The sequence below is a fragment of the Hordeum vulgare genome, chromosome 2H (genome assembly GCF_904849725.1).
Source record: "Hordeum vulgare subsp. vulgare chromosome 2H, MorexV3_pseudomolecules_assembly, whole genome shotgun sequence".
Lineage (NCBI taxonomy): Eukaryota > Viridiplantae > Streptophyta > Magnoliopsida > Poales > Poaceae > Hordeum > Hordeum vulgare.
In genome coordinates, this window is record NC_058519.1 from 136,284,340 (window position 1) to 136,309,026 (window position 24,687).

At 42.9% G+C, this 24,687-nt stretch overlaps 1 pseudogene; it reads right to left on the minus strand.

Moving 5' to 3' along the window:
- LOC123425881 overlaps positions 1 to 24,687 on the minus strand; it is an 82,485-nt pseudogene that overhangs the window by 21,090 nt on the left and 36,708 nt on the right.

Here is a 24,687-nt window from a genome sequence, read left to right on the forward strand (position 1 = left end):
AGGAGGATGATATTTAAACCACTTCTCTTTGGGAAGATCAACATGAGCAGCAAAAGATTCACATAGAGAAGCTACTATCTCAGAGTCAAGTCCATAGCGCTAAAATCTCTAAAAGTGTTTGTCTCAACAAAAGATTTAACGCAATCAAACTGGAAATTCATACCTAACTCCTTACCTTCCTCCAGCTCCCAATCTTCAGAGTTGCGTTTGATTCTTTCCAATAAATTCCACTTGTGATCAATATCCTTCTTCATAAAAGAACCGGTACAAGAAGTGTGAAGCATGGTACGATCTTCATGAGAAAGCCGAGCATAAAAGTTTTGAGTGATAATTTCTCTCGAGAGCTCATGATTGGGGCATGAATATAGCATTGATTTAAGCCTCCCCCAAGATTGAGCTATGCTTTCCCTGTCACGAGGCCAAAAGTTATAAATAAAGTTCCGATCACGATGTACTAAATGCATAGGATAGAACTTTTGATGAAATTCCAATTTCAACCGATTGTAGTCCCATGATCCAGTATCATCACATAGCCTATACCATGTCAACGCCTTATCCTTCAAAGATAAAGGAAAGACTTTATTCTTTACCTCATCCTCGGGCAAACCTGCAAGCTTAAATAAACCAGAAACTTCATCTACATAGATTAGATGCAAGTCTAGATGTGAAGATCCATCTCTTGTAAAAGGATTAGCGAGCAGTTTCTCAAGCATACCCGAAGGAATTTCATAAAAGATATTTTTAGTAGGTACCTCAGGTTTAGGAACAACTCCTCGTGCTTCCGTTCGTGGTGAAGATATCCTGAACAAACTCCTCAAAGGAACAGTTTCCATAGTGACAAGTGACAATAAATTTCAGCACAGTATATAAATGTTTCCTTACCAATTTCCACTTACCAAAGGCGCTTCACTCCCCGGCAACGGCGCCAGAAAAGAGTCTTGATGACCCACAAGTATATTGGATCAACCATAGTCTTTTTGATAAGTAAGAGTGTTGAACCCAACGAGGAGCAGAAGGCTCTGATAAAAGGATTTCAACAAGGTAATAACTACAAGCACCGAAAGTAGCGGTAACAAGTGATGGTGTAGCGAGGTGAAACGTAACAAGTGAAAAGTAACAAGTAACAAGTAGTAGCAAAGGTGCAGCAAGTGTCCCAATCCCTTTTGTATCAAGGGACAAGCCTGAACAAAGTCTTATAGGAGGAAAAAGGCTCCCGAGGACACACGAGAATTTCTGTCATACTAGTTTCATCATGTTCATATGATTCGCGTTCATTACTTTGATAGTTTGATATGTGGGTGGACCGGCGCTTGGGCACTGCCCTTACTTGGACAAGCATCCCACTTATGATTAACATCTCCCGCAAGAATCCGCAACTACAAAAGAAGAATTAAGACAACGTCTAACCATAGCATTAAACTAGTGGATCCAAATCAGTCCCTTACGAAGCAACGCATAGACTGGGGTTTAAGCTTCTGTCACTCCAGCAACCCATCATCTACTTACTACTCCCAAATGCCTTCCTCTAGGCCCAAATACGGTGAAGTGTTATGTAGTCGACGTTCACATAACACCACTAGAGGAAAAGACAACATACATCATATCAAAATACCGAACGAATATCAAATTCACATGACTATTATTAACATGACTTATCCCATGTCCTCAGGAACAAAAGTAACTACTCACAAAGCATAATCATAATCATGATCAGAGGTGTAATGAATAGCATCAAGGATCTGAACATAAACTTTTCCACCAAGTAATCCAACTAGCATCAACTACAAATAGTAATCAACACTACTAGTAACCTTACAAGTACCAATCAGAGTCGTGAGACGGAGATTGGTTACAAGAGATGAACTAGGGCTTGGAGAGGAGATGGTGCTGATGAAGATGTTGATGAAGATGCCTCCCCTCCGACGAGAGGAGTGTTGGTGATGACGATGGCGACGATTTCCCCCTCCGGGAGGGAAGTTTCCCCGGTAGGATCGTCCTGCCGGAGCTCTAGATTGGATCTGCTCAAGTTCCGCCTCATGGCGGCGGCGAAACCACGAAAAAGCTCTCGATTGATTTTTTCTAGAACGAAACCCTTCATATAGCAAATGAGGGGGGCTAGTGGGCTGTCAGGGAGCCCAGAAGCTTGCCCTGCGCCACCAGGGGGGTGGCTGTGGCAGGGCTTGTGGCACTCTGGTGGCCCCCCTCCGGTACTTCTTTCACCCTGCATTTTTTATATAATCCCAAAAAATTCCACGTATCTTTTCAGGGTATTTGGAGATGTGTAGAATAGTGGACTAAGATTTGCTCCTTTTCCAGTCCAGAAGTCCACCTGCCTGAATTCTCCCTCTTCAAATAAACCTTGCAAAATAAGAGAGAAAAGGCATAAATATGGTACCACAAAGTAATATAACAGCCCATAAAGCAATAAATATCATCATGAAAGCATGATGCAAAATGGACATATCAGTCACCATGAACGAAAACACCAAGCTTTGTGACTTCTCGAATACTAATAATAATGATTTTATTAGTACTCCGATTGCTCCCGCCACTAGTGCGGAGTCATACGAAATCAATGCCGCTTCGTTGAATCTTGTTATGAAAGAACAATTCTCTGGCCTTCCTAGTGAAGATGCCACATCCCATCTCAATACCTTCATTGAGCTTTGCGATATGCAAAAGAAAAAAGATGTGGACAATGACATGATTAAATTGAAGCTTTTTTCCTTTCTCGTTGCGAGATCGCGCAAAAACTTGGTTTTCTTCTTTGCCCAAAAATAGTGTCGGTTCTTGGGATAAGTGCAAAGATGCTTATATATCCAAGTTTTTCCGCCGACTAAGATCATCTCTCTCCGTAATGATATCATGAATTTCAAGCAACTTGATCATGAGCATGTTGCACAAGCTTGGGAGAGAATGAAATTAATGATTAGAAATTGTCCCGCTCATGGCTTGAGCCTTTGGATGATTATTCAAATCTTTTACGCTGGCTTGAATTTCGCTTCTATAAATATCTTGGACTCCGCCTCAGGTGGAACGTTCATGGAAATCACGTTAGGAGAAGCCACAAAGCTCTTAGACAATGTCATGACAAACTACTCTCACTGGCACACTGAAAGGTCACCTACTAGTAAGAAGGTACACGCTATAGAAGAAATTAACTCGTTGAGTGCTAAGATGGATGAGTTAATGAATTTGGTTGCTAGTATAGGCGCTCCTTTGATCCTAATGATTTGCCTTTGTATTCTTTGATTGAGAGTAGCAACGCTAGCTTGGACGTAAATTTTGTTGGTAGGAATAACTTTGGCAACAACAACACTTTTTGAGGAAACTTTGCTCCTAGGCCTTTTCCTAGTAACTCCTCTAATAACTTTGGCAACTCCTACAACAATACCCATGGAAATTACAATAGATTACCCTCTGATCTAGAGAGTAACATCAAAGAGTTCATCAACTCTTAAAAGATTTCCAATGCGTCCATAGAAGAAAAACTACTCCAAATTGACGATTTGGCTAAGAGCATTGATATGATTTCTTGTGATGTTGATGCTTTGAAAGTTAGATGTGCTCCTCCCAAAATCAACATGGATGAAACTTTGAAAGCTATGCGTGTTTCCATGTTTGAGAGCCAAGAAAGAACCGCCCAAATTCGTGCTAGACATGAATGGCTTAAAAGAGCGTGTTTTCGTGATGAGAATCACGAAGATCTTAAAGTGCTTGGTGTGACTCCCATTGAATCTTTGTTTTCTTGTGTCAAACCTAATGATTATGGGGCTAGATATGAATCCACTTTGGTTGAAAAGTGCCCCAATGATTCGGAGTCCATCTATTTTGATGCTAAAAGCGTTAAAAGTGGAGTAGAAGACGTTAAAACTTTGAGTAGTAACGAAATTACTACCGTGGATTTCAAGGAATTCAATTATGATAGTTGCTCCTTGATTGAATGCATTTCTTTGATGCAATCCATGTTAAACTCTCTGCACGCTTATAGCCAAAACAAAGCCTTTACCGCTCATATCGTCGAAGCTATGTGTGACAGCCCGATGCCGACGCCCGAGAAGATTCCCATTTATTTCCGTTTTCGTCGTGTGGTTCGTTTGTCTGTCGCATCATCATTGCATCATGCGCATCATCTGCATTGCATCGGCATCTCCGTTGCCGTCAGTTTTCAAAAACTTGCATCCGTTAGTAGTTGATGGTTCTCGACGTTGTCCGTTCTGAGTCCGACCGCACTCGCACACGCCCGCGGCAGCGTTCAAAACCCAGTTTTTAAAGTGTGCGTAAAGCTTTCTCTGATTGGGTTGAGATTTGACGTGCGGTGATATTTTAATGTAGGTAGGCCGCCTGTCAAGTTTCATCGCAATCGGAGACCGTCCGGTACCCGAACGGTCGACTGTAGCGGCACCTTATTCGGTCTACCGTCGGACGTCTGTCGGTGTTTTAAAATTCGTGCCGCGTCGCCCGTTCTCCCTCTCATCTCCGGATATCCCCTCTACACGGCCGCATACCCATACCCGCGTTCGGAATCATCCGAATCCGACCCCGCGGTTGGATCCGGAATGCGATTCCGGTTAACCGAGCCCCCCCGTTAGTCTATATATAGCCCCCATGCCATTAACTAGAGAGCCACTCCCCCTCTGCCTCGAAATCCGTGCCACCTACCTGAAACCCTAGCCTCCCACCTGCTCTCTCTCTCCTCCCTCGCGCCGCCGGCCCAGATCGGGCCCGGCCGAGCCCATCCGGCGCGCCGCCGCCAACCGCCGCCTCCCGTGCGCCCCGCGCCTCCTGCTGCAGCCGAGCGCAGCCAGCCCAGCTCGTTGCCGGCCGCCGCGGGCAGCCCCACCGCCACCACCGGAGCACCTCGCCCCTGCCTACTCCTCGTGCCCGTCGCCCCCACTGGAGTCTCCCTGCCGGCCGAGCCCGTGGCTGCCCCGCCAGCAACCGCCGGCCTTGCGGCCTGTGCCCCGCCGGCGGCCAGATCCGGCGAGGTCCGGCCAGATCCAGCCGGATCCGGCCCCTCCCGACCGCCTCTGCCTGTAGCCGGCGCCCTCCACCGGCTCCTGGTCGGCGCGCCATGCCCTCGTGCGCACGGCCAGAGGAGGACGACGAGGTCCTGTGGCTCGCCCTCCCGTGGCACGTGGGCCAGCCTCCCACGCGGCCCTAGTTCGGCCCACCTCGTCGAGACCGACCCCAGGCCCACCTCGAGCCGACCCAAGAAGCCTCCGCTCCAACCGTCAGCCTGTGGCCCGAGGTGAGCTATCCCTTGCGCGTGCGCTGTTTTGTTATGTAGCGCCTGCCACTTTCGGCCCGTGTAGGGTTTTATAATTCTGTGATTTAATTCTTTTCCAGAAAAATAGGCGTATTTTAAAACGTTCGTATCTTTTTAACCGTAAGTCGGAACGAGGCGTATCTTATATGGGTTTGGGGTAGTTTTGCGAGTAGAACCCGATTATAAGACTTGCATAATTATTTGAGGTCATTTAGCGTGTCGTATGCCTAGGTTTGCGTGGTGTCCTAATATGTTTCGAACCGTATCTATTTTTCGTGCAAGTCCGGATTGCTCGAGTGCCATATTAGAAATGCCTATGTTTTAGGAATTATTTTTCCGTGTATTCTGGAGCGATCACTCGTATTTTTTGCGTGTAGGATTCGCCGGTAGTTTATTTTCCCGTATATAGGTGATTATATCGCATTTTTGTGTGGCATTATTTTGTGTTGCAAACCCCACATATTTTATATGTTTCCGGGGTAGAAAAATCCATTGGATTTTTCTGTGCAATTAGTTTTAGCTTTTGAGGAAGTTAGTTCGCGAGATATTTTGCTATGTTGCCTTTTTGTTTAATTCGTAGGATTTATTCCGTGCCTTGTTTGAACTAGTTGTCAACTAGGGAGTTGTTCTTTGATGTTTTGTATAGCCCCTGGTATTTTTAGTTGCAATAGAAATGCATGTTTAGGTGTGTTTGGATTGCCCTCAAGTTGCTAGAAATAGTGCTGTTTTAGAGGAGCTGAAATATTTCTAAGTCTGGAATCTGTTATATTTTGTTGCTGTCTTGTCTTGCTTGCATCTTGTGATCTGTAGCTCTTTTGAGGTTGGTCCAATGGAGTTAGTTGTACCCCTTGTGTTTCTATAGCATGCTGTAAATTTTCATGCCATTTGGAGTCCTGTAGCTATAGGTTTTGCTGCTGTCAATATTGCTTCAGATCGAAAACTGCACTTTCATGAGGTGTAATTTTCACTAAGTCTGAAATAGTGTGTGAGATGCCGTTTTGTGTCTTCTTGTCCTAGTGCTCCTTGCTGCCATGCTAGTGGTTGTTAGTTGTTTGTAGCAGAGCGTCTTGCCCTCTATCGTGCCATGCCTTGCTTGAGTTTATCGGAGTTGTGTAGCCGTAGTTGTGGGGGCGTAGAAAGTGCTATGTGGCTGATTTTGGCAGATTGTAGTCAGTTCTTGTTTTGCTCGTAGTTGTGGAACCGTAGCTCCGATTTGAACGTGTCCTACATGAAACTTGCTTAGAATCTCGTGTAGTTTCATCTTATCTTGCTGGTTGTATGTTTTGAAGTGCTCGTAGCCATCGTTGCACACATATTGCATTCATGCCATCATATCTTGCGGTGCTTGTAACTTTTGATCTGTAGCTCCGTTGGAGATGTTCTTTATGTGTAGATTGCTTGAAATGACGCGTAGAATCACGTGAACCTATCTGTTTTTCTGTTTAACAACCAATTAAATGCATTAGTTCAGATCTGGACAAAATTGTAAATTAACATGTGAGGTCGTCTCGGAGGTGCTATATGTCATTTCCGACCTCATTTAAAACGCCTAGATAGGTAGATTAGTTACGCTTCACCTCTTGCATGTTCGACAACATTAATATTGCCATGTAAATAACCGGGAGTGAACTAAATAATTCATATGTGGAGTTTCGTCCATATGCAACTCGTTGCATATTGAACTTCACTTAATGTGTAGTGTTTGTTTGTGTGATTTTCCATGCCGTGACTTGCATGTATTCAACTGCTCATGCATCATATGTGTTGTGCATACTGTGGTGAATTCGTGTTTCCGGTTTGCTTCGTCTCGATAGAGTTCCGCAAGCGTGTCGGATTCGATTGCCCGTTCGACTACGTCGGTTCGTCTGCTTCACGGAGGCATTCTTCTTCCAAGCGGGATCTCAGGCGAGATGATCATTTCCCCAGATACCATTACTATCATTGCCATGCTAGTTTACCGCTTCTATCGTTTATGTCTCGTTGCCTACCACTTGTTAAATGTCAGCCTCTCAACAATGCCATGATTACCTTCAACCTGTTTGACCTAGCAAACCACTGATTGGCTATGTTACTGCTTGCTTAACCCTGTGTTAGCGTTGCTAGTTGCAGGTGCAGTTGCTTCCATGTGAAAACATGGGTTCCTTGTTATATCACCATATTTAAATGCTATTTAATTTAATGCACCTATATACTTGGTAAAAGGTGGAAGGCTCGGCCTTTCTAGCCTGGTGTTTTGTTCCACCTTTTCCCCCTTAGTTTCGGCTACCGGTGTTATGTTCCATAAATGAGCGCTCCTAACACGATCGGGGTTGTTATGGGGACCCCCTTGATAATTCGCTTTAGATTAAAGCTGGTCTGGCAAGGCCCAACTTTGGTACTACATTTGCCTAATCACCTAATAAATTGCATAGGGACTTTCCAGACCCCGAGGATAATTTAATCAACCCCCGGGCCAGTGCTCCTCATGAGTGTTGGTCCTAAACTAGAGCCGTTTGCGAGGCCAACCCGGGGAAACTCGGGAGATTTCTATCAGGCCACCGTACGCTGTGTTTATTCGTCGTGTCCTGAGAACGAGATACGTGGCTCCTATCGGGATCGTCGACACGCGGGCGGCCTTGCTGGATTAGTTTTACCTTTGACGAGATATCTTGTGCATCGGGATTCCGGTGATGCTTTGGGTATTCTCAGAGTTGAGGTTTTCCACTAGGGAATCCGACTAGATCGCGAGCATCGTGATTGAGGATTTCTATGCGGCTTGTGGTAATTTGTGATGGACTAGTTGGAGCACCCCTGCAGGGTTAAATCTTTTCGGAAAGCCGTGCCCGCGGTTATGTGGCAACGTGGAAACTTTGTTTAGCACTGGTTCTAGATAACTTGAAGTAATTTAATTAAAATATGCCAACTGTGTGCGTAACCATGACTGTCTCTTTCGTGAGTTCCTTCTCCGATCGAGGACACGGTGGGGTTATGTCTGACGTAGGTAGGTGTTCAGGATCATTCCTTTGATCACCAGTAGTTCACGTCCGTTATGCGTAGATCTTCCCCCCTCTTATTTCTTGTACTCGTAAGTTTAGCCACCAAATATATGCTTAGCCGCTGCTGCAACCTCACCACTTAACCATACCTCACCCATTAAGCTTTGCTAGTCTTGATACCTTTGGAAATGAGATTGCTGAGTCCCCTGTGGCTCACAGATTACTACAACACCAGTTGCAGGTACAGGTAAAGGTTACTTGACGCGAGTGCGTTGATTGATCATTTGGAGTTGCTTCTTCTTCTTCTTCTTCTTCATCGATCTAGGATGGGTTCCAGGCCAGCAGCCGGGGATAGAAAGGATGGACGTCGTTCTTATTTTTCTCGTTTGTTTTCGTCCGTAGTCGGACCCTGCTCTTGCTCTTGATGATTATGTAATGTATTGTTGTGACTCTGATGTAGCTTGTGGCGAGTGTAAGCCAATTCTATTATATATCTCTTCTTTTCAGTACATGTACTTGTAACGATATCCAATCTTGCGACACGACGAGATGCGCTTCTATCCCTCACGAGGCCCCCGTGCCAAATTGAGGAGAGGGTCGCATCTTGGGCGTGACACTATGATAAAAGCTCTTGAAGAGAAACTTGAATTGGAAGTCTCTATCCCTAGGAAGCTTCATGATGAGTGGGAACCTACCATCAAAATCAAAATAAAAAACTATGAGTGCAATGCTTTGTGTGATTTGGGTGCTAGTGTTTCTGTGATTCCAAAGTCTTTATGTGATATTCTGGGTGTTAATGAGATTGAAGAGTGTTCTCTTAATTTGCATCTTGCTGATTCTACTATCAAGAAACCCATGGGAAGGATAAATGATGTTCTTATTATTGGAAATAGGAACTATGTACCCGTGGATTTCATTGTGCTTGACATTGATTGCAATCCTACATGCCCTATTATTCTTGATAGACCTTTCCTAAGGACTATCGGTGCTATCATCGATATGAAGGAAGGGAATATTAGATTTCAATTTACTTTAAGTAAGGGCATGGAACACTTTCCTAGAAAGAAAATAAGATTGCCTTATGAATCCATGATGAGGGCCACTTATGGTTTGAGCAGCAAAGACGACGATACGTGATTCTATCGCTACTATGCCTAGCTAAGGGCGTTAAACAATAGCGCTTGTTGGGAGGCAACCCAATGAATTTATCTTTTTCTTTCTGTTTTGTTGCGTCCACACTTTCACAATTCTGTTGTGATTGTGTTTTTTGTGTTTCTTTTTGTGTTTGAGCCAAGCAAAACCTTTATGATTGGTCTTGGTAATGGTTGTTTGATCTTGCTGGAGAAAGACATAAATTTTCGCTCACGAGATGATTTTTCATTTTTATTAAGAAAGAGATTTTCAGTTGATTATTTTTACTGCTGATTTATATGCTTTTTCCCTAGACCGTCGTAATGTTTCAGATTTTTTGAGGTACCAGAAGTATACGAAGTATACAGATTGCTATAGACTAGTCTGTTTTTGACAGATTCTGTTTTTGTTGAGTTGGTTGCTTGTTTTGATGAAACTATGGTTGGTATCGGGGTGTACTAGCCATGGGAAATTGAGACTACAGTAGCTCATCATCAATATAGATGGAATTCAAGTTTGTTACAGTACCAAAAGAAGTGGTAGTTTGTTTTCTTCTACTAATGTTATCACAAGTTTCTGTTTAAGTTTTGTGTTGTGAAGTTTTCAAGTTTTGGGTGACGTTCTCATGGACAAAGAGATAAGGAGTGGAAAGAGCTCAAGCTTGGGGATGCCCAAGGCACCCCAAGCCAAATTCAAGGACGCCAAAAAGCCTAAGCTTGGGGATGCCCCGGGAAGGCATCCCCTCTTTCGTCTTCAATCCATTGGTAACATTACTTGGAGCTATATTTTTATTCACCACATGATATGTGTTTTGCTTGGACCGTCTTCTATCATAAGAGTCTTTTCTTTTTGTTGTGTCAAAATCATCCTTGCTGCACACCTTTTTGAGAGAGAGACCTGCGCTCATCGTGATTTTGCTAGAATGCTCATAGTGCTTCACTTATATCTTTTGAGCTAGATACTTTTGCTCTAGTGCTTCACTTATATCTTTTGAGCTAGATACTTTTGCTCTTGTGCTTCACTTATATCTTTAGAGCACGACGATGCGTGATTTGGTAGTTGTCTTATGCTATGAAAGTAGTCCCATGTGCTAGGTACCCAAAGAGGATGCAAAAACCTCCATCTTCATGTGCATTGAGTAGAAAGAGAAGTTTTGGTTCCTCTCAATTAGTTTTGAGACGTGGATTCTGTAATATTAAAAGTTATGTTAGTAGGGTGTTGTGAATCTAGAGATACTTGTGTTGGAGTTAGTGATTCCCGTAGCATGCACGTATGGTGAACCGCTATGTTAGGAAGTCGGAGCATAATTGGTCTATTGATTGTCATCCTTTGTGTTGAGGTCGGGATCGCGCGATGGTTAACACCTACCAACCCTTCCCCTCGGAGCATGCGTTTAGCATTTTGTTTCGATTACTAATAAAAACTTTTGCAACAAGTATGTGAGTTCTTTATGACTAATGTTGAGTCCATGGTATAGATGCACTTTCACCTTCCACCATTGCTAGCCTCTCTAGCGCCGCGCAATTCTCGCCGGTGCACAAACACACCAAATTCCTTCCTCAAAACAGCCACCATACCTACCTACTATGGCATTTTCATAGCCATTCCGAGATATATTGCCCTGCAACTACCACTGTTCCGTCTCATGACTTGTGCCGTCACTCTCATATTCCCATTGCATGATCATACTAGATTGTTGCACATCCCGGTACACTGCCGGAGGCATTTCCTATGGAGTCATCATCATTGTGATCTTTGAGCTGTGAGTAACTATAAAGTGTGATGATCATCATTATTAGAGCATTGTCCCATATGAGGAAATAAAAAAATAAAAAAATAGGCCAAAGAGCCCAAAACAAAAAAAGGAGAGAAAAGAAAAAAGAGGCCTAAGAGCCCAAAAAAAGAAATGAGATTAAAAGAGAGAAGGGACAATGCTACTATCTTTTTCCACACTTGTGCTTCATAATAAGCACCATGTTCTTCATGATTGAGAGCTTCTTGCTTTGTCACTACCATATGCTAGTGGGAATCTTCGTTTTATAACCTGGTTTGTATATTCCAATGATGGGATTCCTCAAAATTGCCCTAGGTCTTCGTGAGCAAGCAAGTTGGATGCGCACCCACTAGTTTTCCTCTTGAGCTTTCACATACTTATAGCTCTAGTGAATCTCTTGTATGGAAATCCCTACTCATTCACATTGATATCTATTAATGGGCATCTCCATAGCCTATTGATACGCCGAGTCAATGTGACCATCTCCTCCTTTTTGTCTCACAACCACCAACACACTCTATTCCACTTATAGTGCTATATCCATGGCTCGCGCTCATGTATTGCGTGATAGTTATAAAAAGTTTCAGAAAGTAAGAGTGCAAAAACTATTACTTGGCCAATTCCGAGGTTGTGCATGATTTACATTAGTTGTGTGAGGATGATGGAGCATAGCCAGACGATATGATTTTGTAGGGATAGCTTTCTTTGGCCTTGTTATTTTGAAAGTTCATGATTACTTTGCTAGTTTGCTTGAAGTATTACTGTTTTCATGTCAATAGCAAACTATTGTTTTGAATCGTATGGATCTGAACATTCATGCCACGTGAAAGAAGTTGCAAAGGACAACTATGCTAGGTAGCATTCCACATCAAAAATTCATTCTTTATCACTTCCCTACTCGAGGACGAGCAGGAGTTAAGCTTGGGGATGCTTGATACGTCTCCAACGTATCTATAATTTTTGATGGTTTCATGCTATTATCTTGTCAAACTTTGGATGTTTTACATGCCTTTTATTTATTTATTTTCTGGGACTAACCTATTAACTCAGTGCCAAGTGACAGTTCGTGTTTTTCCATGTTTTTGACCCCTTTCAGAGGAGATTTTGAAACGGAGTCCAAACGGAAGAAAATCCCCGAAAATATTTTTTCTGGAATGGAACAACATCGGAGAGCTTGGGGGCCAAGTCAGAAGAGCCCCAGGGACCCCACAAGCCCCCACCCCGCGGCCAGGGGGGCTGTTAGCAGATCCCTGGCAATGGCTAGAAAAATGCTGTTCTCGATTTTTCAACAATTAGAAATTGTCTTCCAATAGCCCACCAGCGCGTGGGATCGAGGCAGTTTTAGAGGGTAGAGTATTCAACCCAAATTTGTTGGTTCGCATGACGGGAAGTGAAAGTATATTCTCAAGTATTAGCAGTTGAATGTGTCAGATTCAACCACACCGAAAAGATTAGTATCTGCAAGCAAAGTGTCAACAACAAAGTAGTATGATAACAACGGTGCCACAAACGATCTGTTGACGGCAGACTATTCCTAACTTTCGTATCAATGGCGCCAAAAGTTGCCCGTGGACGGGAAATATTCTTTCCTGGCAACGGTGCGAGAAAAAGTATTGTAGTAGGTAGCAGTAGTGACAGCAGTGGCAAGGAACAACAGTAGTGACAGCAGTAGCAAGTAGCAACAGTAGCAAGTAGCAGTAGTAGCAGCAGCAGCAGAACAAAGCAAGTAACAGTAGCAACAAGTAACAGTAGCAGCAACAGTAGTAACAGCAGCAGAGCAAAACAAGTAACGCAGCAGCAACAGTAGTAACAGCAGCAGAGCAAAACAAGTAACGGCAACAGCAAGAGTAGTAACAGCAGCAGAGCAAAACAAGTAACGACAGCTGCAACAGTAGTAACAATAGCAGAGCAAAACAAGTAATGACAGCAGTGGGACAAACTCGTAGCCAATGGGTCGGTGATTTGTTTGGATGGAATTCATCATGCAACAGTTATAACACGGAGAGATATGTGGCTAGCCCCCGTTCGTCAATGTGATGTAGGCATGCATTCCGTTTGTCGTCATACGTGCTTAGGGAAAAGAACTTGCATGGCATCTATTATCCATCCCTCCCGTGGCAGCGGGGTCCAAAAGGAAACTACGGGATATTAAGGTTCTCCTTTTAATAAAGAACCGGACCAACGCATTAGCACTTGGTGAACACATGAACTCCTCAAACAATGGTCATCACTTGGAGTGGTTCCGGTTATTGTCACTCCGGGGTTGCCGGATCATAACACATAGTAGGTAACTACAACTTGCAAGATCGGATCTAAAACACACATATATTGGTGACAACATAATAATTTCAGATCTGAAATCATGGCACTCGGGCCCTAGTGACAAGCATTAAGCATGGCAAAGTAGTAGCAACATCAATCTCAGAACATAGTGGATACTAGGGATCAATCCCCGTCAAAACTAACTCGATTACATGATAGATCTCATTCTACTCATCACTGCCCAGCGAGCCTATGAATAGATTACTCACGAACGATGAAGAGCTTCATGGAATTGGAGAGGGAAGAAGGTTGATGATGACGATGGCGACGATTTCCCCTCTCCACACCCCAAAACGGACTCCAGATCTGCCCTCGAGATGAAGAACAGGATGTGGCGGCACCTCCGTATCGCAAACGCGACGAAATCTTCTCTCTTTATTTTTTCTGGGACGAAAGTGGATTTATATAGCTGAGTTTGGGGGCGGCAGAGCCACGTGGGCTCCACAAGCTTGGTAGCCGCCACAACGGGGGGGGGGGGGGGGCTACAGGGCTTTTGGCCCACTGGCCCATCCCCTCCGGTGGATCTTTGCGCAGGTATTTTTCATATTTTCAGGACGTTCCGAGAACTTTCATTTCTGCAGAAAAACAACACCATGGCAATTCTACTGAAAACAACGTCAGTCTAGGTTAGTTCCATTCAAATCATGCAAATTAGAGTCCAAAACAAGGGAAAAGAGTTAGGAAAAGTAGATACAATGGAGACGTATCAACTCCCCCAAGCTTAAAACCTTGCTTGTCCTCAAGCAACCCAGTTGACAAACTGAAAGAGAAAGGAAAACTTTGACAAACTCTGTTTGATCTTGTTGTTGCAACTATGTCTAACTCATAACCATAATTTCAGCAAGATCACAAGTTAACCACATAAGCAAGTGACACAAAGGTCTCACGGTAAACTAATATCAATGGCATAATCAGCTAGCGAGAAAATAATAATGAGTTTTAGATACCAACAATTCAATCAAAACAAGCATGAAGCAATATGAATAAGTGGTATCTCGCTAGCTCTTTCTGAGACCGCAAAACATAAATGCAGAGCACTTTCAAAGATCAAGGGCTGACTAAACATTGTAATTCATAGCAACGAAGATCCAGTCATAGTCATACTCAATATCAATCAAAAGCAAAGCATAAAAATGATAGAGGTGCGCTCTAATTGGACCTTAGGATGACTCAACAGGAAAATAAATAGAGAGGCCCTTCGCAGAGGGAAGCATTGATTTGCAGACGTGCCAGAGCTCAACCTTTAAAAACAGAGATACTAATTTTGCGTGGCATGCTTTCATTGTCAATGCAATGACCAAGAGTTCTCAATATCTTCCATGCTACTCATGCTATAGGTGGTTCCCAAACAGAAAAGTAAAGTTTTAACTCCCCCACCACCAATCAATCACACTCCACGGCTAGCCGAATCCTCGGGTACTGTCCATACTAACATCAATCCGGGGGGAGTCGTGTTTTACAGTTATGTTTTCGATTTAAGCGTGGAATTGGGCATTCCAATTACCGGCCCCTTTCTCGTGAATGACAGTGAATAAACACATGTCGAGGATAACACGCCTAACATGGAAGATACAAATAGCCCCCTGTCACCACATGAGCGGTCCGGGCATGCAAAACAGATTATTTCTTGAAGGTTTAGAGAATGGCACATGCAAATTTACTTGGAACGGCAGGTAGATACCGCAAATAGGTAGGTATGGTGGACTCTCATGGAAAAACTTTTGGGTTTATGGAAGTGGATGCACAAGCAGTATTCCGCTTAGTACAAGTGAACGCTAGCAAAAGACTGGGAAGCGACCAACTAGAGAGCGACAACAGTCATCAAGATGCAATGAGTTTGACTAACATTGAGTGCAAGCATGAACATGATATAAATCACCACGAATACGAACATCATAGAGGCTATGTTGATTTTGTTTCAACTACATGCATGAACATGCGCCAAGTCAAGCCACTTGAATCATTCAAAGGAGAATACCATCCTATCATACTACATCATAGTCATCTCAAAATCTATGTTGGCATTCAAGACAAACCATTATAAGCTCTCAGCTAATTAAGCATGGCATGAGAAACTATGATCTCTAAGTTGTCATTGCAAACATGGTTCTCTCACAACATAGCTGAATCTGGGACGACAAGCTAGTCATATTTACAAAAACAAAACAAATAGAGTTCATACCAGCTTTTCCAGTCTTAGTCACTTCATCATATATCATCATTATTGCCTTTCACTTGCACGATCGAACGAGAACAATAATAAGAGTGCTCGTGCATTGGACTAAGCTGAATCTGCAGGCAAACACAAAGGAGAAGACAAAGTAATATGGCTCTTTGAAAGCTAAACAGGTATGCATGCAAAAGCCACTAAACATTGTAACCAATATCTTCTACCTTGACCCAAAGAAAAAGAAAACTATTTACACAGGAAAACTCCCAACAAGCAAGAGATGAAAGAAAAATCTTTTTGGGTTTTTTCAAAAGGACACAAGACAAGAAAACGAAAATAAACTAGCATGGATAATACAGTGGTAATGTGTAAACACCGACTAACAAAGTGAAAGCATAAGCATGAATGTAAGGTCGGTGAGAATACGTACTCTCCCAAGCTTAGGCTTTTGGCCCAGCTTGGTCTACTCCCAAGGCGGGAAATAACCAGCTCCAGGATACTCCGGAGCAGACTGTAGATGCCACTGCTGTGTGAGCTCCTCTGGCTCCCACTGATAAACTGGCGTCTGGTACTCGACTGGCGGCTCGGGCACGGGCACCTGTGGTTGGTGATACATCCCAAACGTATCTATAATTTTTGATGGTTTCATGCTGTTATCTTGTCATCTTTGGATGTTTTATGTACCTTTTATATCTTTTTGGGACTAACTTATTAATTCAGTGCCAAGTGCCAGTTCCTGTTTTTTCTGTGTTTTTGGCTCTTTTCAGATCTGATTTTGGAACGGAGTCCAAACGGAATAAAATCCCCGAAATAATTTTTTCCCGAATGGAAGAAGATCAGGGGGCTTGAGGGCCAAGCCAGGAGAGCTACAGGGGGCCCACAAGCCCTATAGCCGCCACCAGGGGGGCGGCTAGCAGGCTTGTGGCCTCCCTAGCGCCCCCTGGCCTAGCTCCTTCGCCTATATATTCCCTAAAATACAGAAAAAATGAGGGAATCCACGAAAACACTTTTCCGGCGCCGCAAGCTTCCGTTTCTGTGAGATCTCATCTGGCGACCCTTCCCGGTGCCCGGAGGGGACTTTGGAGTTGGAGGGCTTCTACATCAACATCATCGCCCCTCCAATGACTCGTGAGTAGTTCACTTCAGACCTACGGGTCCGTAGTTAGTAGCTAGATGGCTTCTTCTCTCTCTTGGATCTTCAATACAAAGTTCTCCATGATCTTCATGGAGATCTATCTGATGTAATCCTGTTTGGCGGTGTGTTTGTCGAGATCCCATGAATTCCGGATTTGTGATCATATTATCTATGATATATATTTGAGTCTTTCTGATTTCTTTTATGCATGATTTGATATCCTTGTAAGTGTCTCCGAGTCTTAGGTTTTGTTTGGCCAACTAGATCTATGATTCTTGCAATGGGAGAAGTGCTTGGTTTTGGGTTCATACCGTGTGGTGACCTTTCCCAGTGACAGAAAGGGCAGCAAGGCACACATCGTGTAGTTGCCATCAAGGGTAACAAGATGGGCTTTGTCGTAGATATGAGATTGTCCATCTACATCATGTCATCTTGCTTAAGGCGTTACTCTGTTCTTTTGGACTTAATACACTAGATGCATGGTGGATAGCGGTCGACGTGTGGAGTAATAGTAGTAGATGCAGAAAGTATCGGTCTACTTGTTTTGGCCTATAGATATAATCATTGCCATAGATGATGTCACGACTTTGCGCGGTTCTATCAATTGCTCGACAGTAATTTGTTCACCCACCGTCTCCTTGCTTTCATGAGAGAAGCCACTAGTGAACACTACGGCCCCCGGGTCTATTCACACCTATCATTTCCACTTTCGCTTTTACTTTGCTTTGTTACTTTGTTGCTTTCAGTTCTCACTTGGCAAACAATCTATAAGGGATTGACAACCCTTTCATAGCGTTGGGAGGAAACTTTTTGTGTTTGTGCAGGTACTTGTGATACTCCTTCACTGGATCGATACCTTGGTTCTCAAAACTGAGGGAAATACTTACCACCGATACGGTACATCACCCTTTCCACTTCGAGGGAACACCAACGCAAGGCTCCAAGGCCACGGGGGAATCCTTTGCATATTTTCCTAGGAAGTCCCTAAAGGCGTAGCCGTAGCAGAAGGATTCCTAGTGCCGTTGCTGAGGAGAATCAAGACAAGAATAGTCTCCCGTCAGCACGTGTTTCTGGCGCCGTTGGAAGGTCTTTTGTTGCAGTAGCAGAAGTATTTCTGGCACCGTTGCCGGGGAAGGAGAGATCTATCCAAGTAGGTCTCACAAACTCATCTCTTGCATTTACTTTTTTGCAAGTTGCCACTCGTTTTCTTCTCCCCCACTTCACATTTGCCGTTTTCATTTGCCTTTCTCCTTTTCCGTTTTCTTTTGCCATTTGCCTTTTTGCCGTTTTCCTTTGCTGGTTTTCTTGCTTGCTTGTGTGCTTGCTTGTTTGTTGAAGTCATCATGGCTGAAAACACCAAACTTTGCGACTTCCCGAGTACCAATAATAATGATTTTATTAGTACTCCGATTGCTCCTGCCACTAGTGCGGAATCGTATGAAATCAACGCAGCCTTGCTGAATCTTGTTATGAAAGAGCAATTCTCTGGCCTTCCTAGTGAAGATGCCGCATCCCATCTCAATACCTTCATTGAGCTTTGCGATATGCAAAAGAAAAGAGATGTGGATAATGACGTGATTAAGTTGAAGCTTTTTCCTTTCTCGTTGCGAGATCGCGCAAAAACTTGGTTTTCTTCTTTGCCTAAAAATAGTATCCATTCTTGGGATAAGTGCAAAGATGCTTTCATATCCAAGTATTTTCCGCCGGCTAAGATTATATCCTTACGTAATGATATCATGAATTTCAAGCAACTTGCTCATGAACACGTTGCACAATCTTGGGAGAGGATGAAGCTTATGATTAGAAATTGTCCCGCTCATGGCTTGAGTTTGTGGATGATTATACAAATCTTTTACGCTGGCTTGAATTTCGCTTCTCGCAATATCTTGGACTCCGCCTCAGGTGGAACGTTCATGGAAATCACGTTAGGAGACGCTACAAAACTCCTAGACAATATCATGACCAACTACTCTCAGTGGCACACTGAAAGGTCACGTGCTAGCAAAAAGGTACACGCTATAGAAGAAATTAACTCGCTTAGTGCTAAGATGGACGAGTTGATGAATTTGGTTGCTAGTAGAAACTCTCCTTTAGATCCTAATGACATGCAACTATCTTCCTTGATTGAGAGTAGCAATGCTAGTTTGGACGTTAACTTTGTTGGTAGGAACAATTTGTGCAACAACAATGCTTTTAGAGGAAACTTTGTTGGTAGGATGTCTTGTGATATTGATGCTTTGAAAGTTAGATGTGCTCCTCCCAAGGTCAACTTGGACGAAACTTTGAAAGCTATGCGTGTCTCCATGAATGCGAGCAAAGAAAGAACGCCCAAATTCGCGCTAGGCATGAATGGTTTAAAAGGGTGCGTCCTAGTGATGCAAATCACGAAGATCTTAAAGTGCTTGGTGTGATTCCTCTTGAGTCTTTGTTTTCGCGTGTCAAACCTATTGATGAAGGGGATGGATATGAATCCACTTTGGTTGAAAAACGCCCCAATGATTCGGAGTCCACCCATCTTGATGATAAAGTTGTGGAGAGTGGAGTAGAAGAAATCAAAATTTTGGGTAGTAATGAAACTCCCACTTTGGATTTCAGGGAATTCAATTATGATAATTTCTCCTTGTTTGAATGCATTTCTTTGATGCAATCCATTGCAAACTCTCCACGTGCTTATAGCCAAAGCAAAGCCTTTACCGCGCATATCGTAGATGCTATGATGAAATCTCTTGAAGAGAAGCTCGAACTAGAAGTCTCTATACCTAGAAAACTTCATGATGAGTGGGAACCTACTATCAAAATCAAAATAAAAAAATATGAGTGCAATGCTTGATGTAATTTGGGTTCTAGTGTTTCCGCGATTCCAAAGTCTTTATGTGATATTCTTGGTTTTCATGAGATTGAAGAGTGTTCTCTTAATTTGCATCTTGCGGATTCTACTGTCAAGAAACCCATGGGAAGGATCGATGATGTTCTTATTGTTGCAAATAAGAACTATGTACCCATGGATTTCATTGTACTTGACATAGATTGCAATCCTTCATGTCCCATTATTCTTGGTAGACCTTTCCTAAGGACTATTGGTGCTATCATCGATATGAAGGAAGGGAATATTAGATTTCAATTTCCTCTAAAGAAGGGCATGGAGCACTTTCCTAGAAATAAAATAAGATTGCCTTATGAATCTACGATGAGGGCTACTTATGGTTTGAGCAACAAGAGATGACTATACATGATTCCATCATCTTTTGCCTAGCTAAGGGCGTTAAACAAAAGCGATTGTTGGGAGGCAACCCAACGAATCTATCCTTTTTCTTTCTGGTTTATGCTTTCCACACTTTCATAATTCTGTTATGATTGTGTTTTTTGTGTTTCTTTTTGTGTTTGTGCCAAGCAAAACCGTTACGATTAGTCTTGGGGATGATCGTTTGGTCATGTTGGAAAAGACAGAAACTTTCTGCTCACGAATTTTTTTTTCTGTAAGAGCTTTTGAGTTGATTCTTTATGCTGCTGATTGCTACGCAAATTCTTCAGACTGTCGTAACTGTTCAGAATTTGTGAAGTACATAAGTATACGAAGTATACAGATTGCTACAGACTGGTCTGCTGTTAACAGATTCTGTTTTAGCTGTGTTGGTTGCTTATTTTGATGAAATTATGGATATTATCGGGGGGGGGGGGGGGTATTAGCCATGGAAGATTGAAGATACAGTAACCCAACATCAACATAAGTAGAATTAAAGTTTGCTATAGTAACTAAGGAAGTGGTGGTTTGCTTTCTTATACTAATGTTATCACGAGTTTCTGTTTAAGTTTCGTGTTGTGAAGTTTTCAAGTTTTGGGTGAAGTTCTTATGGACAAAGAGAAAAAGAGTGGAAAGAGCTCAAGCTTGGGGATACCCAAGGCACCCCAAGAGATTCAAGGATGCCGTAAAAGCCTAAGCTTCGGGATGCCCCGGGAAGGCATCCCCTCTTTCGTCTTCAATCCATCAGTAACGTTACTTGGGGCTATATTTTTATTCACCACTTGTTATGTGTTTTGCTTGGAGCGTCTTGTATCGTAGGAGTCTTTTATTTTTGTTGTGTCACAATCATCCTTGCTGCACACCTAGAGAGAGAGACATGCACTCACCGTGATTTTGTCGAGCTTCACTTATATCCTTTGGTAGACAATTCAGCTCACATGTGGTTCACTTATATCTTTTGAGCTAGTTGATTTTGCTCTATGTGCTTCACTTATATCTTTTAGAGCACGGCGGTGCATGGCTTGGTAGTTGATTTATGCTTTGAAAGTAGTCTCAAAAGGGGTAGTTATCCAAAGGGATATGAAAACTTCCACCTTCATGTGCATTCAATAGTTAGAGAAGTTTGATTCATCTCAATTAGTTTTGAGTTGTGGTTGTGGTAATATTGAAGTTATGCCAGTAAGGTGCTGTGGATCTAGAAATACTTGTGTTGAAGTTAATGATTCCCGTAGCATGCTCGTATGGTGAACCGCTACGTGATGAAATCTGAGCATGATTAGTCTATTGATTGTCATCCTTTGCGTGGCGGTCAGGATCGCATGAGGTTTATACCTACCAACCCTTCCCCTCGGAGTATGCGTTGAATGCTTTGTTTCGATTACTAATAAAACTTTTTCAACAAGTATATGAGTTCTTCATGACTAATTTTGAGTCCATGGTTTAGATGCACTTTCACCTTCCACCATCACTATCTTCTTAGTGCCGTGCAACTTTCGTCGGTGCACAAAACCCATCATTAGCCTCCCTCAAAACAGCCACCATACCTACCTACTATGGCTTTTTCAAAGTCATTCCGAGATATATTGCAATGCAACTACCACCATGACATGTGCCACCACTTCTACATTGTCATTGCATGATCGTAAGATAGCTAGCATGATGTTTCCATTAATGTCTATGCCATGCTAGATCATTGCCACGGTACACTACCGAAGGCATTCCATATAGAGTCATCGTTGCTCTAAGTTTGAGTTATAAGTGTGATGATCATCATTGATGGAGCATTGTCCCATGTGAGGAAATAAAAGAGGCCAAAGATGCCCACCAAAAAAAAAGAAAAGAAAAAGAGAAGAGGCCAAAGAGCCCACCAAAAAAAATGAGATAAAAAGAGAGAAGGTACAGTGCTACTATCCTTCCACACTTGTGCTTATTAAGCACCATGATCTTCATGATTGAGAGTCTCTCGTTTTGTCACCACGATATAGCTAGTGGGAAATTTTCATTACATAACTTGGCTTGTATATTCCAATGATAGGCTTCCTCAAAATTGCCTTAGGTCTTCATGAGCAAGCAAGTTGGATGCACACCCACTAGTTTTCTCTAAGAGCTTTCACATATTCCTAGCTCTAGTGCATCATTTGTATGGCAATACCTACTCATTCACATTGACATCTATTGATGAGCATCTCCGCAGCTCATTGATATGCCTAGTTAATGTGATGATCTTCTCCTTGTTTGTCTTGCAACCTCTACCACACTCCACACCACTTATAGTGCTAAAACCATGGCTCACGCTCATGTATTGCGTGAGAGTTGAAAAGGTTTGAGAAAGTAAAGGTGTGAAAAGAATTACTCGGCCAATACCGGGGTTGTGAATGATTTAAGTTCGTTGTGCAATGACGATAGAGCATAGCCAGACTATATGCTTTTGTAGGGATAACTTTCTTTTGGCCTTGTTATTTTGAAAGTTCATGATTACCTTGCTAGTTTGCTTGAAGTATTATTGTTTCCACGTAAATAGCAAACTATTGTTTTGGATCTAATGGATCTGAACATTCGCGTCACATAAGAGGAGTTACAAAGGACATCTATGCTAGGTAGCATGAAAGCATAAAAAATTCACTCTTTATCACTTCCCTACTCGAGGACGAGCAGGAGTTAAGCTTGGGGATGCTTGATACGTCTCAAACGTATCTATAATTTTTGATGGTTTCATGCTGTTATCTTGTCATCTTTGGATGTTTTATGTACCTTTTATATCTTTTTTGGGACTAACTTACTAATTCAGTGCCAAGTGCCAGTTCCTGTTTTTTCTGTGTTTTTGGCCCTTTTCAGATCTAATTTTGGAACGGAGTCCAAACGGAATAAAATCCCCGAAATAATTTTTTCCCGAACGGAAGAAGATTAGGGGGCTTGAGGGCCAAGCCAAGAGAGCTACAGGGGGAGATAGCTGAGGACCCTCTACCTAGCTCCTTCGCCTATATATTCCCTAAAATACAGAAAAAATCAAGGAATCCATGAAAACACTTTTCCGCCGCCGCAAGCTTCCGTTTCCGCGAGATCTCATCTGGAGACCCTTCCCGGTGCCCTGCCGGAGGGGACTTTGGAGTTGGAGGGCTTCTACATCAACATCATCACCCCTCCAATGACTCGTGAGTAGATCACTTCAGACCTACGGGTCCGCAGTTAGTAGCTAGATGGCTTCTTCTCTCTCTTGGATCTTCAATACGAAGTTCTCCATGATCTTCATGGAGATCTATCCGATGTAATCCTCTTTGATAGTGTGTTTGTCGAGATCCGATGAATTGTGGATTTGTGATCAGATTATCTATGATATATATTTGAGTCTTTGCTGATTTGTTTTATGCATGATTTGATATCCTTGTAAGTCTCTCCGAGTCTTGGGTTTTGTTTGGCCAACTAGATCTATGATTCTTGCAATGGGAGAAGTGCTTGGTTTTGGGTTCATACCATGTGGTGACCTTTCCCAGTGACAGAAAGGGCAGCAAGCACACATCGTGTAGTTGCCATCAAGGGTAACAAGATGGGCTTGTCGTAGATATGAGATTGTCCATCTACATCATGTCATCTTGCTTAAGGCGTTACTCTGTTCGTTTGGACTTAATACACTAGATGCATGCTGGATAGCGATCGACGTGTGGAGTAATAGTAGTAGATGCAGAAAGTATCGGTCTACTTATATTGGACGTGATGCCTATAGATATAATCATTGCCATAGATGATGTCACGACTTTGCGTGGTTCTATCAATTTCTCGACAATAATTTGTTCACCCACCATCTACTTGCTTTCATGAGAGAAGCCACTAGTGAACACTACGGCCCCCGGGTCTATTCACACCTATTGTTTCCACTTTCGCTTTTACTTTGCTTTGTTACTTTGTTGCTTTCAGTTCTCATGTGGCAAACAATCTATAAGCGATTGACAACCCCTTCATAGTGTTGGGAGCAAGCTTTTTGTGTTTGTGCAGGTACTTGTGATACTCCTTCACTGGATTGATACCTTGGTTCTCAAAACTGAGGTAAATACTTACCACCGCTACGCTACATCACCCTTTCCACTTCGAGGGAACACCAACGCAAGGCTCCAAGGCCACGGGGGAATCCTTTGAATATTTGGCTAGGAAGTCCCTAATGGCGTAGCCGTAGCAGAAGGATTCCTGGTGCCGTTGCTGAGGAGAATCAAGACAAGAATAGTCTCCCATCAGCATGTGTTTCTGGCGCCGTTGGAAGGTATTTTGTTGCAGTAGCAGTTGGGCCAAGCCCCAATATGCGTAGATGTCCGAGGGCATAATAGTGTATCTGCCTGCATGAAGATCAAACGAAGAAGGAGCAGGCAAAGTAATAGTCTCTCGAGTACCCTGACTAAATACCAGGTTATAAATCTTCCGTCTACTAGCATCTCTATCCAGAAAATCATGGAGAACCATGCTGTCATAATCCAGATATTTCTCAGGAAGAAGCATCTCTCCTTCCTCCCCCAGTCTAACGGGTATCTCAAAGTGTCTGGCAAGACGGGTAGCATAGATACCTCCATAGACGACATCCTTGGAACGGTTTGTGTTCAACCGCTGAGCTGCTATAGCACCTAGGCTATAAGTCTTATCATTATAAAGGCCTTCGCGCAAAACCGCAAGGTCTGGAGAGCTAA